Here is a 17466-nt window from a genome sequence, read left to right as displayed (position 1 = left end):
AAAAGCATTTATTTTGTTTTCCATACCTTGTGGCTGTTACCTGAAGCCAGGCTCAGTTTGTCTTCTTGCATTAAACAAATGACTTGGAAGTCCAAGAGTTGGTGCAAGGATTGGAAGGTTTAGTGAGATAACCAGCATCTGGGGGATGACCAGGCTAGAATTATTCCACCTCCTGATGCCTGTTCTGGGGTTTATAAAGGAGAAGAGGCAAGAAGGTGAGGTAAGAGATTTGTCCTGCGGGAAAAAAGGGGGAGGCTGGTTATGGGATGAGCAGAGGGTCTGAGTCAGATGTCAGGGTCTCATGATGGACTGGGTGCTTTGGTGTCATGGACTCTGCAGTTGGAGGACTGACTGGTCAGCTTCAAGCCCTTGATGTTATTTTGGGCTTGGAGTCATTATCTCCTAGAGAGAGCTCAAAGACAGTAACCTCAGTCAAACATCACTGGAACACAGAAATACCTGTCTTGGACCTCTCATTAATGTGGATGCAATTTTCCTTTAAGCAAGGAGGTGAGTTGAGTTAATATTCAGCTAGGGTGATTTGCCTTTCTCTAACTTTCTCTGTTTGCAGTTGAATAGGGAGATGAGAAAAACAGGAAAACTTAGTTTCAACCCTTAAAGTAAATCAACATAAGATGATGTAATGGGAGGTAAACAGAAATTAACATTTGAGAAGGATCCTTTTTCTTCTGCTAACCTCAGGAATTGATGATTACAGGTTCTCAAGTTAATAATTAAAATTTTCCACTTGGTCTTAGTTACCCCAAAGATGGCCATTCTCTGGCTAAGGTCCCTTTCATGGCTTCTTATGGTTCCCAGCCAAGGAGGATGTGCCCCTTATTACATTGTTTACTATTTAACTCACTTTTTGCCTGCTTCCCACTGGGAAGGAAAATCCCTAATTTCTACATCCAGTTGAAAAAGTAAACTACCTATGTTACAGTATTTTTAAAAGCTTTCTAACCTATCATCTTATGATATAAAGGGAAGCTGTGAACTTCTGAGGCTCATTTATTCATTCTACATGTTTTTACTGTCACCTACTATGTATCAGGCATTGTTCTAAAATCCTGTCCTTATGGAGCTCAGTTTTTAGAAGAGTTTATATTCTGGGATATGCCAGGTTAAATTGTCCCCTGAAAAAGCTATTTCAATGAAGGGTTTTGTTTTTGTTTTTGTTTTTGTTTTTGTTTTTTAAATCAGAATTCACCTTTTTGTAAAACATAAGCAAAATAAACAATGTCATGGTTCTACCAGCTCTTTAGTTGCTTCTCTTTTATTTGAAAACTACCTTACATGTTTCTCTACAGTGAAAATGGAGATACAAAATGCATTCTTCCCCTTTATCTGTGGGGATACATTTCAAGACCCTAAGAGGATGCCTGAATCTGCTGATAGTACCCAACCATATATATACATATATATATAAAACAAAACTGTGGATAAATGAGGACTACCATATGAGGGGTCTTCAAAAAGTTCATTGAAAGATTAATATTGTCCTTTAACTCCATTTTTCCACAAACTTTTTGAAGTACACTCATGTGTTTATTTTGTACAGCTGCACATAAACTATACTATCCCACCAATTTTGGTTAATTTCCCTATTAATATTGTGGCCATAAGAGGATTAAGCAATGAAAATTGAGTTCATTAACTCACACAATTATTTGATGCCTAGTATGTGTTAGGACTTATGTGTCAAAGCCATCATTAAAACTCAGTAAAAACAATTAAATGTTTATAATATAAAAGTGGAATACACCAAATTCCTGTATAAATGGAAAGCCTGCTAGAATAGCTTGTCCCCCTCATCTTTACTGATGTATAATTGACAAATAAAAATTGTATATATTTAAGGCATTCCATTTGATGTTTTAATGCACACATACACTGTGCAATAATCACCACAATCAAGCTAAGTAACATATCTATCACCTCACATAGTTAGCATATTTTTTGTGTGTATGTGTGTGCGTTGAGAACACTTCAATCTACACTCTTAGTAAATTTCAAGTATGCAATACAGTGTTGTTAACTATAGTCACATTGCTGTACATTAAATTTCCAGATCTTGCATAACCAAAATTTTATACATCTTGACCAACATCTGCCCATTTCCCCCTTTCCCCAGCTCTCTGCAGCCACTTTTCTGCTCTCTGCTTCTATGAACTGAAGAGTATCTTTGTTTTCCTTTTCTTTTTTTTCCTTTCTTTCTCCCTCTTCTCTCTTAATTTCTTTATTTCTTTTTTTATTAACTACTAAAACCACTACATTTCTTTGTTTTATAAGATTTAAAGATTTCCTTTGAGAGTGTGACAAAACACATTGGTATTTGTAAATTGCCAGATTGGCAGATGTAAAGCAGAACTCTTTATTACAGTTTTGAACTAAGGAAGGCTGCCAGGCAGGGCGACACAAGAGTTGTACCCAGAGGCAATGTAAAAAGCAGCTGGAACTGCAGGATATAGCTTATGTGTGGCAAGCAAGGTGGGTTGGCTAGGTTTGGGCTCCCTGTGGACTGGCTGATTGGAATAATTTTGGCAGCCTTCGGAGCCTAGGAGCTGTTCCTAGTTGTATGGTACCTAGCCCTGGAGCAATTAGGGCTGATACATAGGGGCCTGAATGTAAGAGTCTGAAAAGGGAAGAAGTTGGGGTATGAACTTAATCAGCTGCTCAAGAAGGGGGACAGACTGGTCTCTAGCCAGGGCTCAAAACTGAGTCGAGACAACTGTATTACATAGCTGTATCTAGCGTGTCTAATCAGTTTATGTAAGACGCAGTTTTCTTTCTTTCAAGATCTAGCAGGGGTATATGAATTACTTGTTTCAAGCTCAGGAAACCGCACTAGTTAACCATGCATATGATATCATTATTCTTGAACATGATAATAGAAGGATACTACTTTGTTAGTGATGTCTACCAAATATTTTGGTTTTCTTGTTACATACACTGCACTAGGCATATCTACAACTATGTCCATATCTATCTATCTGTCTATATCTTGTAAATGGAGATAATACCTACTCAAAGTGACTACTTTAAGGATTAAATAAGATACAGTCTTATTTACATATAAGGTATAGTCTTATATCATATACAATTCTTCCCAGCACCATCTACAATAAACAAATGGATCAGCAATGGAGAAAAATGAAGTTTGTGATCTCTTTTGCAAAAATACACAAGAAAATCACAAAACCCTGTGAAATTAAAGAATTTTTCCCCCAAGCTTAGTAAACACATTAAGCTTCAGATTTTGACTAATAATGCCTCCTGTCCTCAGGTTTCAGAATAATCTTCACATTTTGCACTCCCACCCTTTTGCTGTTGTCAGAAAAGGAAAACTCTTTCAACTACCCTGTACTACATACACATACACTCCTCCAATGAATCTTTCAAAGTCCAACTCAGGTTTTGCTCTGAACATGAAGTCCTTTGCTGCCAGTTCAATCAACTCATCGTAAGTGACTTATATTATTCACACTTTCTGCTCTCCTGAAGCTCCTTTAGTTATCCTCCCACTAAAGCATAATTATAATCAAGGTGGAATACAAGTGTTACATTAATGTTGATGAATATGTGTGTGCGTGTGTGTGAGTGTGTGTGTGTGTGTGTGTGTGTGTGTGTAAAATAACCATGAAGTCATACAATACTTTGTTTCTGACCTGTGAACTAAGGTACACCGTGAACTGTATATTCCACTTAGCTTAAAAAATGGAAAGACATCTAGACTCAGAATCAGAAGTCTTTATTTCTGGTCTCTGTTTTGCCATTTATTTGCTCTGAAATATAGGGAAAGCAAAGTGAAAAAATAATCCAAGAATCTGGCTTCTAATCTTTGGGTCCTTTCCAAGTAACTATGTAATTTGAATATATATTTACTATGAAGCATGATTTATTCTATTTAAAATAGGTGTAATTACAAATTTCCCACTTTAGTCAAGTATTGTGAAGATACGTTAATCCTTGCATGCAAAAACTACTTCCTAAGTCCCTAATATAGTCACTAAACTAGGCCTTGAGGATACAGCAAGTATAATATTTCATCAATTGCAAGATGCACCTTTTTTCATATTTGAACATTTTGAAAATCAAATATTTTGTTTTTCAGATCAAACATGGCATCAAAAATGTGTTACAATCACCACAAATTATATTTTTATGGTTTAAAACCTCCAAAATTGTGATGTGTCTTCAGTAAAATACACTAAATAAATAAATATAATAAATAAATAAATAAATAAATAATAAATAAATAAATAAATAAATAAATAACTTGTCTTCAAGATTAGTTAAGGAAAAAAAGTTTATAGAACTAAATAGGAAATGTCTGTGCACTATCATCAGAGAACATAGGGTATATTGTGAGATCACCAAAATAGAGCGCTAAAATCAGTTTTGGTGGTGTTAAGGGCTTAACTGTGCCTTCTCGTTCATTTCTTGAAATACTAACCCCCAGCGCCTCAGAATGTGACTGGGTTTGAAGATAGAGTCTTTAAAGAGGTGATTAAGTTAAACTGAAGTCATTAAGGTGGGCCCTAGTCAACTCTGACTGGTATCTTCATAAGAAGGGGAAATTTGTATACCGAGAGGGACACCACTGGTGCGTGAGCAGAGGAAAAACCACATGAGGAGAGTGAGAAGGCAGCCATCTGCAAGCCAAGGAGGGAGGTCTCAGAAAAGACAAGCCTGCCAACATTTTGACCTTGGATTTCTAGTCTCCAAAAGTATGAGAAAACAAATTTCTGTAGTTTAAGCCAACCAGTCTGTGGTATTTGGTTACAAAAGCCCTCAGAGTCTACTACAAGTGGTTCAAGAGAGCTCCTGGACAAGTTAATGTCCAGTTAATCTCAGGATGAACTGAAATTTGCCAGGTAAAGAAATCATAAAAGGAAACCATTCAAAGCAGAAAAATAACCTCCAAAGGGTAGGCTATGAATAAATGGTATATTCATAATAAAATAACAAGTGTATGTGTGGGGGGTTGGGGGGGAACCTGGAGTGCAGAAAGTGTGCTTAGTAAAGGAAGAAGTGGTGAGTGAGAAATGAAGCTGATGAAGAAGTAATTAAGTGCCAAATAACTGACGGCTTGAAATTCAGATAAAGGAATTTGGGCTCTCACCCACGGGCAGTAGAGAGAGTTTTAGTTATGCAGAAGAAATTTAAGTTACAAGATGTGTGTGGCTTTGTTTAAAACTTGTGTTAAAAGTGTCTCCTCTATTGCCCTGAGCCAAGTATTAGAATCTTCCCTTGCCTACATTTGACACACATGTGAGAATAAACAATTTGTGTGTGTTTGTGTGTGGGGGGGGGGTGGATGTGTGTGTGGGGGTGTGTAAAGAACCAGCTATGCTACAAGATTCAGATCTGATCAAAACAGATGATAGATTGAGTTCAAACATTTGTAGTCTCCTGGAATTTATTATACTTCTGTCTTAATTTTACTATATTCTTCTGTGTTGCTGACTTTCATCTGGATTTTATTGTTCTTATAGCTATTCCCGCACATTTTAATTATCACTCTTATCACAAATTACATAATTGTTATTTCTCCATTGACTTTAAAAATTAGTTAATTTATAAGAATATACATTTGCAAGTTCAGATAACTAACCTAAGCTTAAAAGCTATCCCTCTTGAAAGTTTTGGGCAGTGCATTTATTAAGCTGGTTCATATCACTAAATAGTGAAAAGGATAGCTGTGCAGCTCAATTATTAAATATATGTATATATCTAGTTTTTGCTTTAGAGAAGTACATAGTAGGAAAAGTGTGGACAGTAACAAGAAATTTCACTTTAAACCAGATTGCATTTGGGGGGAATCTTCTATATCTCAAATGTGCATTTGCATCATCTTAAACAAAGATCAGGCAAATACAGCTTAGAAGACATAAATATTAAAATACTAATTAATTTTGAATGAATAAATAAATAAAACACATCTCTCTGAAAGATGCTGGTATTCCATTTGACCTGAGCATGTGTCTATGATTAGAGAGGATAGAAGGGTGGGAAGGGACTTGGGGGAGCTGAGGGAAAACCCTTAGGCCCCACGAATGATTACATAACAGTGCCTCCTGACGGGGAGGATTGGGTCTGACATTCTGTGGGGTCTGCTCACCATGTCACAACTGCATGACTTAGACTTCATTTTGCTTCCATTTAAAGAGATTTTTGTAGGAATGCATCAGTTTTGCTATAGGGTCTGGCACATAGTGAGCAATGAAATTACACGGGCAAATTGACTTGCAGCATTAAGTTTAGGCATGAAGCTTTGAAAAATTTCAGCTAGCATAAGGGACTAGGTGTGCTAAATGTGACCATAACCTTGGTTTGTTGTCTGTAGGTTAAAATATATTGATCTTTCTATTTTAGGCATTTGGCAAATGCCATTTCCCTTACTAATTTACCCACACTTGGTGATAAATACACCCTCAATCCCCAAATATTATAAAATACTATAACTTTTTTCAAAATTTTGATGATAATGTATTTTGACCATGTTTAAATGACCTTGAGAGAGAATAATTCTAATCTCAAAGCAAAAATGGATGTCAAAGAATAGAAAATAAAAAAGGTTTTGTTTTGTTTCACTTTTTAACTAGGCTTGTAAATATGAGTTGCCCAATTTGGTAGCTTTTCCTTCTCTAAAGGAGTATAGGAATGGAAGAGAAAGGATGCTGAAAAGGCAAGAAAAGTTAGTATAATCTGAGCTTTGGATTCAAACTCCGGAGTAGCCACATAGAACAAATTTATTTGTCTTACTAATCATCATGAGTGCATGTTCAATAAAAGGAGAACTTGCTTGTTAAGGCTTAAGCATCATTAAACTATTGGTAAAGCATCATATAAATAAGATTTATTTAATATTTTGAGAAAATCAAATGAAAAGAATAGAAATGGAATTATGGAATTATCAATTTTTGAAGTAAAAGAGAAGAAAGAAGCTGGAGAGTGTATTTGTGTCAGGGCTGCCTCTGGCTCACAGGGAGATTTGCTTGAATTGGAAAAAAGCCTCTTCCCTTCTGGTGTTTGCAGTCCCAACATGGTGAGCAGGCACAGGCTGTATGTCAGCCCTGTCCACACCCTCAGCAGGCATCACTTGTAATGAGCAACCTGCACCATCAGAAGTTACAGCAACTCATTCTGCAGCAACTGTTGGCTAAATATGTACCAAATGCTGCAGTAAATTTGAATTCTTCTTAACTGAAGAAATATACATATCAAATATCAATAAAATGTCATCTTCCTTGACTCCCCTCCAAAAATTCCATCAACCCAGATAAAGTGGCTTGCTGTTGCCTCACTGAACATGGTCAGTATGCTGTTAAATCCAATTCTCTGCTTATGTTTTTCTGCTCAACTGCAATGATTTTTCTTCATATTATTTCATGTTTTACCAATTCAATCTTTACCCATTTTATTTTTTATTATTATTAGCATATTCATTATTACAAATCATGATTTTTCTTTATACCCTTTACCCGACCTGTCCCCCCCAAAACCCTCTCCTTCCATTCCCCCCAATCTGTAGTATCCTTAGGTTTGTTCTCTCCTGAAATTTCAGTGAATTGTTCTGGTCTTGTCTTTTCTTTATCTCTCTGTCTCTGTCTATCTCTTTCTTTCTTCCTTTCTTCCTTTCTTCCTTTTCTTTCTTTCCTTCTTTCTTAGCAACTGGTTATAAGTGAGAACATGCAGTATTTCTCTTTCCTAGTTTGTCCTATTTCACTTAACATAACTTTCTCCAGATTCATCCATGTTGCTTCAAATGGCAGAATTTCATTCTTTTTTTATAGCTGAGTAATATTCCATTATGCGTATATACCACATTTTCCTTATCCAATTGTCTGTTGATGGACAGTTAGGTTGGTTCCATATTTTGGCTATTGTAAAGCTGCAATGAACATGGGAGTGCAGGTGTCCCTTCAACATGAAGATTTCCATTCCTTTGGATATGTACCCAGTAGTGGGATTGCTGGATCATACGGTAGCTCTATCTGTAATTGTTTGAGAAACTTCCATACTGTTTTCCATAATGGCTGTGCTAATTTACAGTCCCATCAACAGTGTAGAAGAGTTCCTCTTTCCCTGCACCCTCACAAGAATTTGTTAGTCTTGTTCTCTTTAATAATGGCCAGTCTAACTGGGGAGAGAGGATATCTCAGTGTGGCTTTGATTTGCATTTCTCTGATGGTTAGTGATGCAGAGCATTTTTTTTTTTTTCATTTACCAGTTGGCCATTTGTATGTCTTCCTTTGAAAAGTGTCTATTCATCTCCTTTTCCTATTTTTTCATTATTTGTTTTTTACTGTATAGTTGTTTGATTCTTGTATATTCTAGATATTAACCCTTTGTCAAATGTATAGTTTGCAAATATTTTCTCCCATTCTGTAGGTTGTCTTTCCACTCTGTTGATTGTGTCCTTTGTTGTGCAAAAGCTTTTTAGTTTGATATAATCCCATTTATTTACTTTTTCTTTTGTTGCTTGTGCTTTGGGGCAAACTTTGCACATTTTATTGTTTCCAGCTTGAATTTCACAGTTTCAAAGAACATTTTAGCCCAGGATATTATCTTTGTCTTTGAATTTTTTTTTTTTTTTTTTTTTTTTTTTTTTTTTGTCGTTTTTTCGTGACCGGCACTCAGCCAGTGAGTGCACCGGTCATTCCTATATAGGATCCGAACCCGCGGCGGGAGCGTCGCTGCGCTCCCAGCGCAGCACTCTACTGAGTGCGCCACGGGCTCGGCCCTGTCTTTGAAATTTTGATGGAGTGTTATTGCCTGGAATATTTATGTACGGTCTTACTATTGATTTTATTTATTAATTTATTGCTGATCTTATTCCATAAGAATTCAAAGCAGTTTGCAGTTTATTAAGTTAAAAAATAATAGGTTTGAGGAAATAAAGGTATAAGAGTGTAATACTCAGAGTTCTCCAGAGAAATAGAAACTACGCTACACACACACACACACACACACACACACACACACAAAGGTACTTCAGAAAGCTTGTGGAAATATTCCTACTGTCTTTCCATTTTATTATTCCATGAAGTTTTCAAGGTACCCATGTGTGTGTATGATATTTTTCTCTGTATATTGATATGTATGTGTATCCTAGACACATGAGAGAGAGAGAGAGACTTTAGGAAATTATCTTGTGATTGTGGAGACTGGAAAGTCAAGTTGGTAGGGCAGGTCTGCAGCAGACTGGAAACACAATAGTAGTGGATGTTGCAGTCTTGAGTCTGAATTCCACAAAGGAGCAAATTGGAAACTCAAACATGGTTTCTACTTCGCAGTCTTGAGAATTCCTTCTTCTTCAGGAAACCCAGTCTTTGCTCTTCAAGACTTCAACTGGATGAGGCCCATCCACATTGTAGAGGGAAACATTCAACAAGATAAAATAATAAAGCAATAATGTCATGTAAAATTGTTTAAATTATAATTGTGATTCTAATCTGATCAACTATTATAGTAGTTTTGCAGCTATCAGAAAAGCTCAAGTAAATCACTAATTTCAGTATGTTGGAAGTTAGCATTGAATGGTCAGAGTAACCTGTTTCTTTGTCCAGGTTACTATAATACTATATTTACCTAATTCAATTGCCATTTTTTTTTTTTTTGTAGTTCTGAATACTGGAATTCTGTATGTTATGAAAACCTCCTCTGTTTTATAACCCATTTAGTGTGCCTTAAGGTAGTATAGGCTGCTTAAATATGCTTGAAATTTACAGGGGATATCTCACTTTACCAGAGTTCATTTTAGAAAAACCAGTTCACATGTATTTTCCAAACTGCTTAGGCTGTCGCCTATTTGATGTGAGTGTAATAGTTATTTTTCTGTTGTTTATAGCAGAATACCTGAAACTGGGTGTTTATAAAGAAATAAAATTCATACAATTTCAGAGCCTAGGAAGTCTAAAGTTCAGGAAACACATCCGCTGAGTGCCTTCTTGGTAATGGCTCTACAGCAGTGCGAGGTATCACATGGTGAATGGCTTGAGCAAGAGAGAGAGCTAAGCTTCTCATTCGCTCTCCTTATAAAGTCATCAGAATCATGCCCATCACACCATGATCAATCCATTCACAAGTGTACAGTCCCCACAGTCTAGTTATCTCTTATAGGCCACACCTTTCAATTGCTATAATAGCATTTCACACCCTCAACACTGTTATAGAAGGGATTAATACATGAACCTGTGCAGGACACAATTCAACCCAGAGCTCATGAGTAACCAAATATTCTCACACTTTTACCAAACATCTGAATAGCCACTTACCTGTTCAATAAACTTGGCCACTATGAGACAAATTTGCCCTAAATCTAAGCCACTAGGAGACTTCACCTCCTAGAGTAAATTTATAGCTTAAAAAATAAGCCCTTCAAAAGCTTTCTACTACTTGTTCTACTCGATTTAGAAAGTTTCATTAAATGAAAATTCCATTTTATCTACCTTAAGGCAGGTTAAGTATTTTCTATTCATTACATGTATATAGTGTGTCTTGCTGCTCTGTGACTATCTTGTATTAGAAACTGTTATATATTCCTTTGAACAATTTTGCAAAAATATGCCCACTAAGATTATAAGTATGAACCCCCATGGTTTTCTCCACTAAGGGTGTGGAATTTAATCACGAGGAGAAAAGTAGCTTAATTTCATGATTTAAAAGTAAGGAAAATAACGTTTTCAGTATTGAAAATCAGGGTCTATAAAAGAAAAAAAAGGGAAATATAACTACTAAATGCTATGGGCAACAATATAAAGATTAATCCAAGTAACTAGAACATAACACAATCATGGTATTCAGCAAGTACTTTAATTGTTATTCAAAATAGGATAAAATCTATAGACAGAATGGTGAGTCCAATTCTCACCACTTGTGAGTGTGTGACTTTGGCTAAGTCATTCTAAATTCATTGATTCTATGTGTTCTCCTGTAAAACATCAGAATGGCAATGCTTATCATGGGAAATTATTGGCAATAAGCAATTTGCTTTTTTTTAAAATTCTAGAGTATGTTCCAAATATGAGGTATATCATATTGTACTTATTTAACATGTAAGTTTTTTTCTAATAGGATGACAAATGTAAGACCAGAATGAAAAGTAAGAAACCTTGGTTCAATACCTAATAATTTGTTCTACTTTGTCAAATCAATTAATATTTTTGGGTGACAGTTAACTTTAAGTGAGGTTGTGAGTTTTAAATAGAATTGTGTTAAGAAGGAAACAAAAAGCGATCTCTTGGGTCTTTTCTAGCTCTAAAACACTTTAATTCTATTATTTATAGCTTTCTTGTAATTAGTGAGGCAGATTTTTTTTTATATTTATTTTACAGATTCATAAACTATATTCAAGAAAGTATTAGTAACTTGTGCACAATTCCATAGAAAGTCAGCAGCTGTGTTGAGATAAGAAATTTAAACTGGAGCCCAGAATCTGTCATTCTGGCTAGTGCTCCTTGTCTTGAAACTCTTTGCCTTGATAATAACACTTCTAGTTACTGTAATCTAATTGAATCTGTTTATGTAAATCATTCTGGGAAATATTGATATGTTGGACGTATTCCCAGTCAATGTTTCAGATTCTGTGCTAATGGATCAAGATCACCAGAAGCATAAGGCATAGCTTCTGTCTTCAGAAAGCTCACAGTCTCGTGGAGTGTCTTACATGCTTCCATTTTTATGCTCGCTTGTGTGAGCTAAACTCCACAATGCACAACGTGCTTTGAGTAGTTAGGATTAGACAGTTTATCTCAACATTAGCCATGAGGTACATTAAAGGAAAGAAAAGAAAAAAATTATTGCTTTGCTCGTTAACAGTATGGTGAGGAAAGTGGAGGAAAGATATATATCATTTTGAAAGAAGAATGAAGAATCCCAATTATATCCAGAATTTGTTCATTAGACATGGCATTTTAAAATCCTGTGCCTGATTATGTTTATACATATGACAAATATGAATCATCCTCATTACACACATTTTTTATTTAATCTTCATGACAAACCTGTGGGACAGATTTATCCTAGTATTGCAAATGATGAATCTAACGTTTGGATATTAGGAAGTATAATTTTGCTATTTGTCTTCTCATTACATTGTAAGTTCCTGGGAGGGAGCATGTATAGTAGAATCAACTTGCTTATGTTGAATTCTCCATTACATAAAAGCTATGCATACATTAGCAAATTATTTAACCTCTGTAGAAAGTAGAATTATGTGAAGAACATATCAAGTCTTGATAGGAATTTAAACATATTAGCTATGCAATGCATGTTTCCTACTTGTAAGACACCATCATATATAGTATAGAGCCCATGAATAGTCCTTTAGTAATTGTGAAGGAGGGATGTCATCCAATAATATTCTTCGTGGGAGCTTCTAATACAAGTGGTCACTTAGCCGCTGTAAAAATGTCAAACTCATTTACAAGTTATTTATAAAATCATAAATTAAGGTATAAATAACTTCCAGATGATAGGGGCAAGTCATTTTAATAAATCAATGGAATTTTAAGACATTCTTACCTAAATCCAAGTAAATATTAAAGACTTCCACTTCAATAGACTTTTCTACTAATTTAATTTTTTCATTCTGTTACTCAAACATACTGCATATTGATACAGAAACAGTGAATGCTGAATAAAACTTAAACTGAAGCAGAAAAATGAGAATCATTTTTTATTTTGACTTTTGTACCCTCCTCAAACCTACCATGGAATGTGAAAGCTTTCACCTCTTAAAAAGGAAAAAATCCACATGTTGCAATATTAGGATGGTGGGAAGGGAGACACAATAAAAGCAATATCTGCCTTAACTGTGGAAGATCACAATGATGGTGCCTGTAGACCAGAACATCCAGACTCATTTAATTTCCATTTGGAACCTAAGTGAGCAACTGTCAGTTCTATTGCTAATGTACAACGGATCTCTTTTTCACAGAGGAGAGACAAGTATTAACTTCAAATAAAAGTTACTCAAATTTACAAAGATTACCAACCTGTGACAAACAAAACCAACAGAGCAACGAATCCCTTATGGAGGCAAGACACATGCTGGGCATGCTCATAACAGCTATTACTGTGATAGGAAGATGCTAACCCCACACTCAGGAAAGCTGAGACTCTTTAAACACAAAATAAGTAAGGCAAATACTGTAATATAGTGTCAAATGAAAAATAGTTGACTTATCTGCCAATGCCAAAGCTGTGTTTTAAGACCTAAATTCCAAACCATTAAGGGAGGCCTCATTTTCAGCCTCTATTTCCCTTACTATTCAATTTCACTGTTACAAAGATCAATCCTTCCCAGTAGTTGATTGATTGCCGTCATTGATCTTGTACACTGAAGATGGGAAAAACACACATAAGTCTTGCTAGGCGTTTCAGCAAATTTCCTCTATTAAGTGTTTATATTGGCAGACCTAAAATGTATGTTCTTGTTTTGGAAATGGTTCCCTGATGGGCATGGATTGCCGGTCATCTCTCCACTTACCCTTTTAAATTTCTTGATTAGAACAGTGGTGAAACAGAATTGAAGAAAAGAAGGTGCAACTTTCTAAATGCCAGAGGAAAAACAAAAATAAAACTTCACTAGGGTCAGTGTAAACTGACTTTAAACTTCTGTTACCTTCCCAGAAATATCAACAAACATTTTTATCCCGAAGTTCTTTTCCTTCTTTTCTAAATCTTCAATGTTCTTTTACCTATAGACCTTCTTACAAGGGCATATTGGTATTATTTTCTTAAACCGAGACCCTTTGGCTATGGATGGAAAATAGTAGTACTGCCATGCTCAGCTGAGCAGTTTTTGAAGTGCTAACTTATATGGTTGCCCTGTGAAATAGCTTTCATTTTATGTCAGTTTCTATTGACAGACAGGACCTTCCTGTGTTAAAAAGGATTCTCTAGGCTAAGATCAAAAAAAAAAAAAAGAAGATGATTGATATTTTATGTCTACTACTGTGGATACCAAAAGGGAGCAGTACCACAGGTTCCAAATATTTGCTATCCTTACTTGTGCCCAACTCAGTTAAGCCTTTTATATGCCATGAGAACATTCCATTCAATTCAGTAAGCATTTACTGAGAATGTTCAATACTGTGTTAGGCACAGGGGACACAAACATTTAAAAAGACATGGACACTGCTTTTAATGAGCTTATAAACTACAGTTGACACAAGCTTGAACTGCATGTGTCCACTTATACACAGATTTTTTTCAATAAATACTGTAAACATATTTTCCCTTCCTTATGATTTTCTTAATAAATATTTTCTTTTCTGTAGCTTACTTTATTGTAAGAATACAGTATATAATACATATAACACATGAAGTATGTGTTAATTGATTGTTCACGTTATTGGTAAGGCTTCCAATCAACAGTAGGCTATTAGTAGTTAAGCTTTTGGTAAATCCTGTGTTGTTCAAGGGTCAACTGTGGTAAGGACAACAGTCAAATAAACAAATATAATGCAGTGTGATAAGTGAAAGAATAAGACAATACTCAAGTTGTAGAAGTAGCACAGCAGAAGCAGTGACAAAGTCTTTCATTGGTGCAAGTGAAAAAGACGGCCAGGGAAGTGATGCCAAAAATGTGACAGAAGAAGGATTTTGAAAGGATAAGAGTTCCTGGTGCTTTTAAGATAAAATATGACCAATACTTGGTCAAGTTTCCTGCAAATATTTACATTTTAATGTTAAAGAACAACTGTTTTTTTGTTGCCTATGCTTTTGGGATTATATCCAAAAAATCTTTGCCCTGACCAACATCAGGAATTTTTTTCCCTATGGTTTCTTCTGGTAGTTTTACAGTGCCAGGCCTTATGTTTCAGTCTTTAGTTCATTTTGAGTTGATTTTTTTAATATGGTATGAGATACAGTTCCAATTCCATTCTTCTACATGTGGATATCCAGTTTTCCCACCATCATTTATTGTAAAGACTGTCCTTTCCCCATTGTCTGTCCTTGGCAACACTGCCAAATTTCAAGTGACCATAAGTATGTAGATTTATTTCTGAGCTCTGTATTCTGTTCCATCGGTCTATATGACTGTTTTTATTCTAGTACCATGATGTTTTTATAACTATAGCTTTGTAGTATATTTTGAAATCAGGTACCATGATGCCTCCACCTTTTTTTTTTTTTTTTGCTTAAGATTGTTTTGGCTGTTCAGGTTCTTTTGTTCCTTGTGGTCCCATGTGAATTTTAGTACTGTTTTTTTCAATTTCTGTGAAAAATGGCATCAGAATTTTGACAGGAATTGGATTGAATCTGTAGATAGCTTTGGATAGTATGGACATCTTAAGAATATGAATTTTTCCAGTCCACAAATTTCGGAGCTATTTTCATTTATTTGTTTACTTCAATTTTTTTCATCAATGTCTTGCAGTTTTCAGTGTACATATATTATACTTATTTGGTAAAATTTGTTCCTAACTATTAAGTAATTTTTTAAATGCTACTGTAGAAGGTATAGTTTTCTCTATTTTTTTCAACACTATAAAAACATTACTGATTTTTTTATATTGATTTGGTACCCTCTAACTTTACTGGATTTACTAGTTTTTGCAGTTTTGCGGGGAGGGGAGAGTCTTTATGGTTTTCTCTGTATAAGATCATGTCATCTGTGACAGAATTAGTTTTATTTTTTTCCTTTCTTATTTGGATGGCTTTTATTTATTTTTCTTGCCTAATTGCTCTGGCTAAAACGTCCAATACTATATTAAAGTGGTACAAGTGGGAATCCTTGTTTTCTTCCAGATCTTAGAGAGAAAGCTTTTAACATTTCACCATTGAATAAGATGTTAAATGTAGGCTTGTCATACATGGTTTCATTCTGTTGAGGTCCTTTTTTTATATAGCTAGTTGGTTAAGAGTTTTTATCACAAAAGGATGTTAAATGTTGTCAAATACTCTGAATATATCTATTGATACAATCATATGATTTTTATCACATTTATTTATCTGCATATGTTAAACCATTCTTGCATTCCAAGAATAAATCCCACTTGATCATTGTGAGTAATCCTTTTAATGTGCTGTTGAATTTAGTTTGCTAGTATTTTCTTGAGGATGTATGCATCTATGTTCTTCAGGGATATATTGGCCTGTAATTTTCTTTTCTTGTAGTGTCCTTACCTGGCTTTGGTATAAGGGTAATGTTAGTCATGTGAAATGTGTTTCTAAATGTCCCTTCCTCTCTAATTTCTTGGAAGAGTTTGAGAAGTGTTCATGTTAATTCTTCTTTAAATACTTGGTAGAGTTCACCATGAAGCCATCAATTTCTGGGCTTTTCTTTGTTGGAAGGTTTTTGCTTACTGATTTAACCTCTGTATTGGTCAGGTTCTCTAGAGAAATAACCAAGAGGAAATACATAAATACATAATGGAGACTTATAATGCAAATTGGCTCATGTAATAATGAAGGCCAATAAGTCCCACAATATGTTGCAGAACCAGGAAAATCAGTGATGTAATTTAATCTGAGTCCCATGGCCTAACAGCCAGGGGAGCTGGGGTCTTTGGTGTAAGTCCTGGAGTCTGAAGGCTGAAGAACCTGGAGATCTATTATTGGAGGGAAGAAGAGGATGGATGTCTCAGTTCCAGATGAGAGAGTGAGATTGCCCTTCTTCTGCCTTTTTGTTCTATCTGAGCCCTCAGTCAATGGGATGATGCCCATCCAAACTGGCAAAGACAGATCTTTACTGAGTCCACTGATTCAAGTACAAATATCTTCTGGAACCTCCCCCTCTCCATAGACATAGCCAGGAGTAATGTTTTACCAGTTACCTGGGTATTTCTTAACCTAGTCAAGCTGACACATAAAATTAACCAGCACGATGTTCTTACTCGTTATTGGTTTTTTCAGATTTTCTGTTTCTCCATGAATTAGTCTTGCCAGAGCTGGAAGTCTTCAAAGCTTGAGTCAGGGAGGTTGAGGGAAAAGCTGAGAAGTTAAAAGAGCTACAGAATGAAATAGAGAAGATGAATTTGAGTTCACCTCCAGGAAACACACACCAAGTCATCAAGTCTACTGAGGAAAAGTTGGAGATTGATGTCTGTTCCATCTATGCTGACAATGTGGACTATGGCACAAGAGCAGAAGAATTGTCACCATACTCTGTCACTAAAGAGTATGTGAGGACCTTCCTGGCCTTAGATGAGTTCCTCTTTAGAGGAAGACAAATCAAGGTGATCCCAAAATGAACCAAAAGACCAGGCATCAGAACAAAAGACTGGGGTTTCTGATGAGCCTGCTACTGTTCCTAGAACACCAAGTACAACAATTCTGGCTCTCAATTCTACAGTGGTTTTAAAGGCAGGCTGAGGGGTCATGCCTACAGGGGTAGAGCTAGAGCAACATCATGATAATCCTCTTACTTAAAAAAAAATGTATATATTAAGAGTGAGAGGAGGAAAAAATGAGAAAAGAAGGGGGAGATACGAATTTTTTAAAAAAAAA

At 35.5% G+C, this 17466-nt stretch overlaps 1 pseudogene; it reads left to right on the top strand.

The window, feature by feature from the left end:
• The first annotated feature begins 326 nt into the window (after window positions 1-326).
• Window positions 327-17372, top strand: LOC134376203 (polyadenylate-binding protein 2-like; annotated as a pseudogene).
• The last annotated feature ends 94 nt before the right edge of the window (window positions 17373-17466 follow it).

This window comes from Cynocephalus volans, chromosome 4 (assembly GCF_027409185.1).
Source record: "Cynocephalus volans isolate mCynVol1 chromosome 4, mCynVol1.pri, whole genome shotgun sequence".
NCBI classification, from domain to species: Eukaryota; Metazoa; Chordata; class Mammalia; order Dermoptera; family Cynocephalidae; genus Cynocephalus; species Cynocephalus volans.
This window is presented reverse-complemented; position numbering and strand designations above follow the sequence as displayed.